The sequence below is a fragment of the Pipistrellus hanaki genome (genome assembly GCF_964339955.1).
Source record: "Pipistrellus hanaki genome assembly, chromosome: 3".
Classification (NCBI taxonomy): domain Eukaryota; kingdom Metazoa; phylum Chordata; class Mammalia; order Chiroptera; family Vespertilionidae; genus Pipistrellus; species Pipistrellus hanaki.
The window spans coordinates 76,914,920-76,923,469 of record NC_140505.1 but is presented as its reverse complement, the minus strand read 5'-3'; the positions used below and the strand labels follow the sequence as shown (position 1 = coordinate 76,923,469).

General features: G+C 37.6%; 1 protein-coding gene across 2 annotated transcripts in view; it reads right to left on the bottom strand.

Moving 5' to 3' along the window:
* Nucleotides 1-2,092: 2,092 nt before the first annotated feature.
* The window catches only part of GPALPP1 (GPALPP motifs containing 1), a 32,329-nt gene continuing 25,871 nt past the window's right edge, over nucleotides 2,093-8,550 (bottom strand). The window contains exon 9 of one of the 2 annotated variants that reach the window (XM_084879452.1): nucleotides 2,093-2,409. The gene's annotated coding sequence lies outside the window, so the exon portion shown is untranslated. Of the gene's footprint in view, nucleotides 2,410-5,526; nucleotides 8,140-8,550 lie in introns of those variants that run through there. The other variant, XM_084879451.1, reaches the window with a different exon arrangement.

Below are 8,550 nucleotides of genomic sequence, written 5' to 3'. Positions count from 1 at the left end.
ATTCTTGAAGGAAAGTTTGTTGTTTTACACATGGGAGAGACTTGAGCATGCTTGTATGTGGAGAGAGAAGAGCAAGTGGTGAAGAAGTGCAGAGGAGGCACAATGGGACCACGGAGGGAAGATAGGTTAGGACTACCTACAACAGATCCAATGAGCCTACCTCCAGGAAGGGTTTTTCAATTTTTCAAGCACTTTAAATTGTTTTTAATTTATTGACTGATTTGAGAGAAAGAGAGGGAGAGAAACATTGATTCTTTGTTTTACTTATTTATGCATTCACTGATTCTTATATGTGTCCTGCCCAGGGACAAACCCACACCTTTGGCATGTTGGAAACAAAGCTCTAACCACCTGAGCTACCTGGCCTGGGCCTCAAGGACCTTGGTTGTCATTGCATAGTGTGAGGTAGCTTCCCTCCCAGCTCATGCAGCCCTGCCTCCCAGTTTGTCCCTCTTCTCTTGGCCTCTCTTCTTCCCCACCCAGTCTGGAATGTAGCTTAGTCATTGCATTCCCTCGTGGGCATTCCACTTCTCTTAACACCCAAACTTGGTTCAATGCGGCAACTCATCTCTCCTCTGTGTGTCTGTTCAGGTCCCTCTTACTTGCTCTTCAGTGTTCATTCCAAACCTTCCAGCCTCCGACCCCTTACTCTCAGCAAATGGCCTGTTTCATCTGAGTGGAACCCAGGCTCTCTACCTGTAGTTCATGGTTGGGATGCAGGAGGTTGGGAAACTGAAATTATGTGTAAAAATTTTGGAAATGTGCATTTCTGAGAGGTGAAACATCTATAATTTTCCTTAGATTCTCAAGACCTAAAAGGTTAAAAAAAAATTTCTACTTTAGCAAATTAAGTATGTCAGGTATACTCTCCCTTAACTTTGTAAACTTTACCTAACAATTTATCTATACCCATAACCACCTCCATACCCTTTTCTCTATTTTTGGAGGATGTGGTGTTCTTCTTCCTATTTATTTAAGGCCAACCCCTAGACAACATCCTTTAACCCCGGCCTTTTCGCTAGATTATTTTCTCTCAGTTACCCCAGCTCTCCCCTCCACTGCTGCTTCCTTTCAAACTGGACTCTCTTGCTCCCAAACATACACATACAACAAGCCCACCACCCTGTGCTGCCTTCTCTCACTCCCGCCCGGCCAGATGGCTCCTCTGTGATCTGAGCAGGCCTGTGCCTCCGTGGCTTATGCCTGCTGCACCCACCGCACTGTTCTTGCTCATTCATGGACCTGTCTGTCCACTAGCCTGTGGAGTGGAGGACCACAACTATGACTTTGCTAGTGGAAGTTAGATAAATATTTGTTGAGAAGAGCTAATCAATTTAGTTGCTCTTCTCTACACCTCTTTCTTCTCTATTATGTCTTTTCTTGAGGTATAGAAACTAAAACAGGAAACAATTTTCTAGGTAGACACACCATAGGTCTGTCCAAATGTAGCACATTTTTTTCTTGTATTTTTTCTCTCATACTTCGCTAGTTTGCTTGCTTATTTACTTATTTATTTATTTATTATTTTTGGCTACAGCTACATACTGAGTTGATCTAAATGACTCCTGAATGCTTTTCTATATTACAATTGAGAACTCAAAGCTCATACCCTAATAAGTATAATTTGTCTTATTAATGACTAAATTAATGTCATTACTGTCCACACTGAAGCTCAACTGCTTGCAAGGCAGCGCACACAAAGCCCATTTAGCAATGGTTTCTTATGAAAGGGAACCTCCCCACCCCCGCCTTTCATTCTCTTTAGAATGATATATTTCAGATTATCTAAATATAGAGGGCCAGCAGGACCATGGCAACATTTGATTGCTAATTATAAGCAACTATCCATTGAAGAACTACCTCTACTTGACAACACTTTAAAAAATCCATTTTTAACTGTTCCATGTCGGACTTTTTTGCTGATTGTAGTTTTTTTTCTGTTTTCAAATTTCTTTCTGAACAGAATATATTACTTTTTTTGGTAATAGTACCTCCAGTTTCCTTTAGAGAACCATATGGTACAGAGACTTGAAACCTGCAGAGCTGACAAACCTAGTGGCCCACCTGCGCCCTTCCTAACGATGATTAGCTAGAAGTTGCAAACACCAGGCCCTATCTTGGGCTTGAAGAAACGAAGGCGAATTTGCTGGGGGGAAAAACAACCATAAACTTGGTAGCTTAATCACAGAATTTATTTCTCACCTCTCTGAAGATAAGTCTGAAATCAAGGCGTCAGCAGGGCCGCACTGCCTCTGAAGGCTCATGGGGATAATCCTTCCTCGCCTCTTCCAGCTGCTGGCGGCTGGAGTTCTCTGGCTGTGGCAACAGAACTCCAGTCTCTGCCTCCATCTTCACATGACCTTCTTCCTGGTGCGCTTCTGCATCTCAAGTCTTCCTTTTCTTTCTCTTCTAAGGATACAATCATTGGATGTAAGGTCCACCCTAAATCAAGGATGATCTCATCTTGAAAGCTATGATTTAATTTGATCTGCAAAGACCTGTATTCCAAATAAGGTCACATTCTGAGGTCTCAGGTGGACATGCCTTTTGAAGGCCGCTCCTCCAGACCCTGAGAGGCAGACAGAATCCCAATGACATAATTTGGGCATCCAGAGCCACTTGTATCTAAAGGCAGGGCTACCTTCTGTACTATTTATTACATGAGTGAATAAATTATCTTTTTTTGTTTTTAAGCCAGCCAGTTTGAGAGAGGTTTCTACCACTTGCTTCCAAGAGTCCTGCTAAGTATAGGATTTAAAAAAATGTAACATATACATTTTTAATTATATTCAACACAATTTTATATTAGTTTCAGACATAGAGTAGTTATGGTTAGACAATTATATAATTTACAAAGTGATCCCCTGATAATTCAAGTACCAACCTGGCACCACAGATAGTCATTACCGTATTGACTGCATTCCCCATGGCGCACTTTACATTCCCATGACTATTTTGTAACTACCAACTTGTCTTTCTTAATTCCTTCATCTTATTTGTATACAACCCCCTTCCCACCTGATAACCATCAGTTCATTTTTGGCATCTATGAGCCTGTTTCTGTTTTTTATCATGTTCTTTAGATTCCACATGTAAGTGAAATCATGTGGTATTTGTGTTTCTCTGACTTATTTAATACCCTCTGGGCCCATCCATGCTGTCACAAATGGTAAAATTTTAATCTTTTTTTATGGCCAAGTAATATTCCATTGTATATGTATACCACAGGTTTTTTATTCACTCACTTATTGATCAGCAGTTGAGTTGCTTCCATATCTTGGCTATTGTAAACAATGTCGCAATGAACATAAGGATGTATATATCTTTAAAAACAATATATGTAATTGATTTTTTTCCAGAGAGGAAGGGAGAGGGATAGAGCTAGAAACATCAATGAGAGGGAAACATTGATCAGCTGCCGCCTGCAAATCCCATACTGGGGATATGCTGCAACTGAGGTACATGCCTTTGACCGGAACTGAACCTGGGACCCTTCAGCTCGCAGACGTTGGCTTTATCCACTGAGCCAAACCATTAGGGCATGATGCGTGTATCTTTTCAAATTAGTGTTTGGGGTTTCTTCAGATATATACATAGGAAAGGTTTCACTGGTTCAGGAACTTTCTGAGGTCGTAAGAAATGAGTGTGTCTGTCTATAAAACTTGTCTGAGTGGGCCTACTATTCAGGGGTCTACAATAATGACAGACATCATTTATTGCTGAATTTTGTGCTAATTGCCTCAATATGCAATTAGCATAGCACCCTGTAGTAAGGTATTATTGCCCTCATTTTAAGACAAATTGTGGCTGAGATAGGTTCAGAAATTTCCTCAAGTATATACAGCTAGAGGCAGGACCAAGAATTGATTCCAGGCTGCTGTCTCCAGAGTTTATGCTCTTAACTAATATAACTCCCTTACATTAGTCAGAGCTGTTACTTGCAAACAAAATAATACATACAGCCAGTTTAAGCAGGCCCAGAAGCTATATAACCAGGGGTCTGTCCACCTATACTGCAATGCCGCCACCCACAATGCTGCTTTAGGCAGCACCGGTGTCACCACTCCACCCACATCCTGGGTTTCCAACATGCTAGGCAAGTGCCACCTCTGCTGCAGCTGAAGACCTGACCACCCTACCAGCCACCCACCAGATATCTCTTCCCTTACCACATCTTTACCCCTAGGTATTACTCAGTTTGGTAAATGCTGAACTAAAGATGTAGTCCTTCTGGTTGTTGCTATGTACTCACTGTAAGGGATAGGTGACTTTTTAAAAAGCTCTTGCCAAAACCGGTTTGGCTCAGTGGATAGAGCGTTGGCCTGTGGACTGAAAGGTCCCAGATTCGATTCCGGTCAAGGGCACATCCCCAGTAGGAGGTGTGCAGGAGGCAGCTGATCGATGTTTCTCTCTCATCGATGTTCCTAACTCTCTATCCCTCTCCCTTCCTCTCTGTAAAAAATCAATAAAATATATTAAAAAGATAAAATAAAAAAAGCTCTTTGTGATTAGCTGGTAAAAGGAAATCTCTGGATCCATCTTTTCATGTTATTTTCTTAGAAGCATCACAGAATGATGAGTCAACTAACAAATTGACTGGTGATTTCTATTATAATCTTGTCTTTACTGATGAATGATTTGACTGGCAAACATTTTAAACTCTAAAAACCCCAGTTTTCAAATGACAATTTTATTAGCCAGTATACAAGGCTGTTGGGGTGGGGTGGGCAGAAAAGACCAATTTAAAAGACCACAAAATATCCAGTTTAAGTAAAAACTGAAGAATAGCCACCATTTGTAGATTTGCTGGCCGATATCAAATTAATCATGTTATAACAAAGTAGCAACCTTAGGTTAATAAATTACTTTCTTAAGTGTGTAGTGTGAATGAGGTATAGTAGTATGTATTCTTAGCTGAGTTCAGCAAAATGTGTTGCCTTCAGCTATTATCTCAAAAGATAAAAATGATCAAAAGTTATATACAGGATTCCAAAATGGCAGTGGAAGCTCACTGATACTCTCCCAGTACCAGACTGGAAATACAACTAAAATACAGAAAAACCACCCTGAAAAAATCTTTCGTCACTTCTTCAGTAGTCCCTTTCATGGTTTAGTTTCTAACTCTGAAACTATATAACAAAAAATTAGGACTTAAAAACACATGAAAAAATTTAGGAAGTACACAGAGAAAAAAGCTCATAATCAACTAATCCAGTAAAACCCACCAATGGTTAGGTAACCCTATGACATGTCCAACAATGGAACCTTGGTTATAACCCAGTGCAGCCCCTCGGGCCATGGTGCTTTTCAGAGCATTTGTTTCGTTCTGTATTTCTAAATAAAAAGTTATGCAGTTATATTGGGATAAGGAAAACCTGGCAAGTAAGTTGAAATGAAACACTTCTTTTCACAGTAGCCCACAGTGATATGGTTGAACAGAATGATCTTTATAGAATAGTCTCTTTACCAGTATTGCCTGTTTGAGATAAGCTAATAATAAACAAAACATTAATAAAAGACCACAACTTCTCAGATACAGATGAAACTTTATTTATACATAAAAATTACACCTCAGGAATTCTCCTTTTCTAAAAAGTCTTTTAATTGTAAAGTTCAAACTGAAAAAATTGAAAGGAGCAGTGTATAGCTTTTTCATTTTGTACACGTTCCAGTCACAATTGATTTTTTAAGCTGCAAAATAATATACCTCTCCTATAACAGGAAAAGCATGACCTTTTGCAACTGCAGACTAAAATCACATGGTGGCATCAAAAGTCAAAGTGAAATAAATTAATATTCTGAAATAGAAGACTAGGCTTTGATGGTACATAGGTATGACCTCTAACCACTTCCCTCCACGTTAATCCTTTCTCTTGGGTATATAACTCAACAGAGAATTTTTTCACTAACATTATAAAAAAATAAGTGAAAAGAGAACTGATAAGGACTTTTGTAAAATTATCTTTCATGTTCATACATATCTAATAACATTAACATATTCACACTATATAAGAAACAAATAACTTATATAATAATAATTTATCTATTCTGGAGCATGTAAGCCTCAATACCATGTTAATTTTAACCTCACTTCTCAAAAAAAATTAATTCAAAGAATCATTAAATGTTCCAGTGATTAAATGTCAAGTGGCTCCTACATCCAAACAAGATTAAAAATGCTTAGTAAGACATGGCCATTTTTTTTTTTTTTTAAGAGCAGGGCTTAATTTATTACATTTTACCCTATATAAAAAGGATTTATCTGATAAAACAGTCTTATTATGGATTTAACTATCATTTCTCATCTTTTCCCCCTCCAGCAATTTCCCCAATTGCAAAGCCACCATTTATTTATCAGTAAGATGGTTACTCTTTGAAACTTCTACATTTATTTCAGATGACAATTTAGAAAAATGGACAAAATCTTATAATTTCAGGTACAATGAACTTAAATGTCACCTTCAACAGTAAAGAATGTCAAGTAGCTGCTTCACTTTTTAACTTAGTGTTGTTCTTTGTCTTCTTCATTTTTAAGTTTCAAAAGAGGTCACACAGTTCTATAAGACTTGGCCAAGGAGTATAGGACATTAAAAAGTTCTTATTAGAAAATGTCAACAGTCTCAATTTTCTACCAGCGGGGCAGGAGACTCGATTTAATAATGCCATTTACTGCCTGAAGAGCAGAAGAAATGACTACCTTTCCATTCTGTACAAACAGTCACTCTGCTCTTGTAATGTCAGTGTTGCTCTACTGGGTTTAGTCTCTCCATGAGGCAAATGACCTCTGGCCTGACATTTTGTTAAAACTGGACGCAGGGTGGCATAAAGGGGCATTGGATCTGAGGCAGCAGTGAGGAGGTAAGTCATAGAAAGAAGCTTTCCCCCTTTTGCAAAGGTCATGGACACTCCAAGGGTGAGGGAAGAAATAAATAGTAAAAATGTAATACTTTATCCCCATCAGGATGAGAGCAAAGCAAAAATAAGTATCCAAAGATGACATTTTTACTTTAAAAATGCCAGATTTCCCCAAAATGTTAGGAATTTATAGAAGGATGATAGGCAATAACATTTCTTCCTCTCATTGAGAAAAAAATTATAACAAAGTTAAATTAAAGCAATGTACAAGCTTTGTATTTAGATAATACTACCCACTAAAATGACATCTTCAGTCAAAAAGTAGCTCTGTTCAATCTGTTTAGACAAGAAGCCTTTTCATAAATTTGCTTAGGAGAATAATTCATTTTTCAATAGCAACCCTCTTGAGTAAGCTACAGTTTACACAGAAAATATCATTGTACTACTATGATTAAAATAATAATGGTAGCCTTTTTTTTTTTAATACTTTTCCATACTTTTTCCAATAAAGCCTAAATGAACTAGGAATCAGAAGATTTTCCCATTAAAATCTTGTGCTTTATCAAAAAAGAACACATAACTAGCAGAAGTTAGGACTAATCTATAAGAAAATATAACTTACAGAATTATTTAGAATTTTCTATTTAACACTTACAGAAGCAGTACTTAAAGCATTACAAATTTATAATGCTTCATTAGGGTGGTTATAATTACAGAGTTTCATTTTTAAAAAACGGTATTTGTGATTGATATAAAAGATCTGTCCCCAATAAATTAGATAAAAATCTTAATTATAAATGGATAAAGTGAGGTCATCTCAAAGCAGTTTGTAGACTTACAAAGTTTTGGCTGAGATCAAAGAGCTGAGCTTTACACTTTACACTGCTCATGGTTAATGGAATGTCTTTTAAATTTAATTTTATTAATTTTAAAAAGAGAGAGAAAAGAGGAAAAGAAGAAAGGAGGGGAAGGAGGAGGGGGGAGAGGGAGAGGAGGTGAGGGGAGGGGAGGGGAGGAGAGGAGAGGAGAGAGGAGAGGGAATCCCCAGAATAATTAATTGAAGCCCACACTTTCTCAGAAGCCAAAGATACATAAAATTGTATTCTACATAAGAAACACCAATTTTATGTTTCCTCTAGACTCTAAAGGATGCACAGAACAAGGTGAGTTTGTATGATTTTTAAAGTAATCTCTAATCTTAAGAAACCTAAAATGAAAGAATAAAGGTGGACAGACAATAAAAAGGTATTCTTCAACTTTTCTTCATTGTACAGGGAAATCCCCCTGAAGAATAAGAAAATTCAGTAAGTTGGAAAATATTTCTAATTTTATTTTCCCTTAAAGCTCATTTTAATATAAATATAGGTTTCATACAATTAAAAAAACCATAAAGATTTTTAAAAAGCAACATTAGTTTTTATGTAATTTTTAATCACCTTTATGAACCCTTGTCAGTTTGGACTATAAATGAATGATGTAATGGTTTTGAAGCTTACTTTGAGGTCCTTTAAAAGCAATGAACATTTTTCTAATTGTGATCTTATTTGACATCAAAAGATTCCTAGCACCCAGCCAATGTGGCTCAGTGGTTGAGCGTAGACCTATGAACCAGAAGTCAGTTTGATTCCTGGTCAGGGCACATGCCTAGGTTGCAGGCTCAATCCCCAGAAGGGGGCATGCAGGAGGCAACCAATC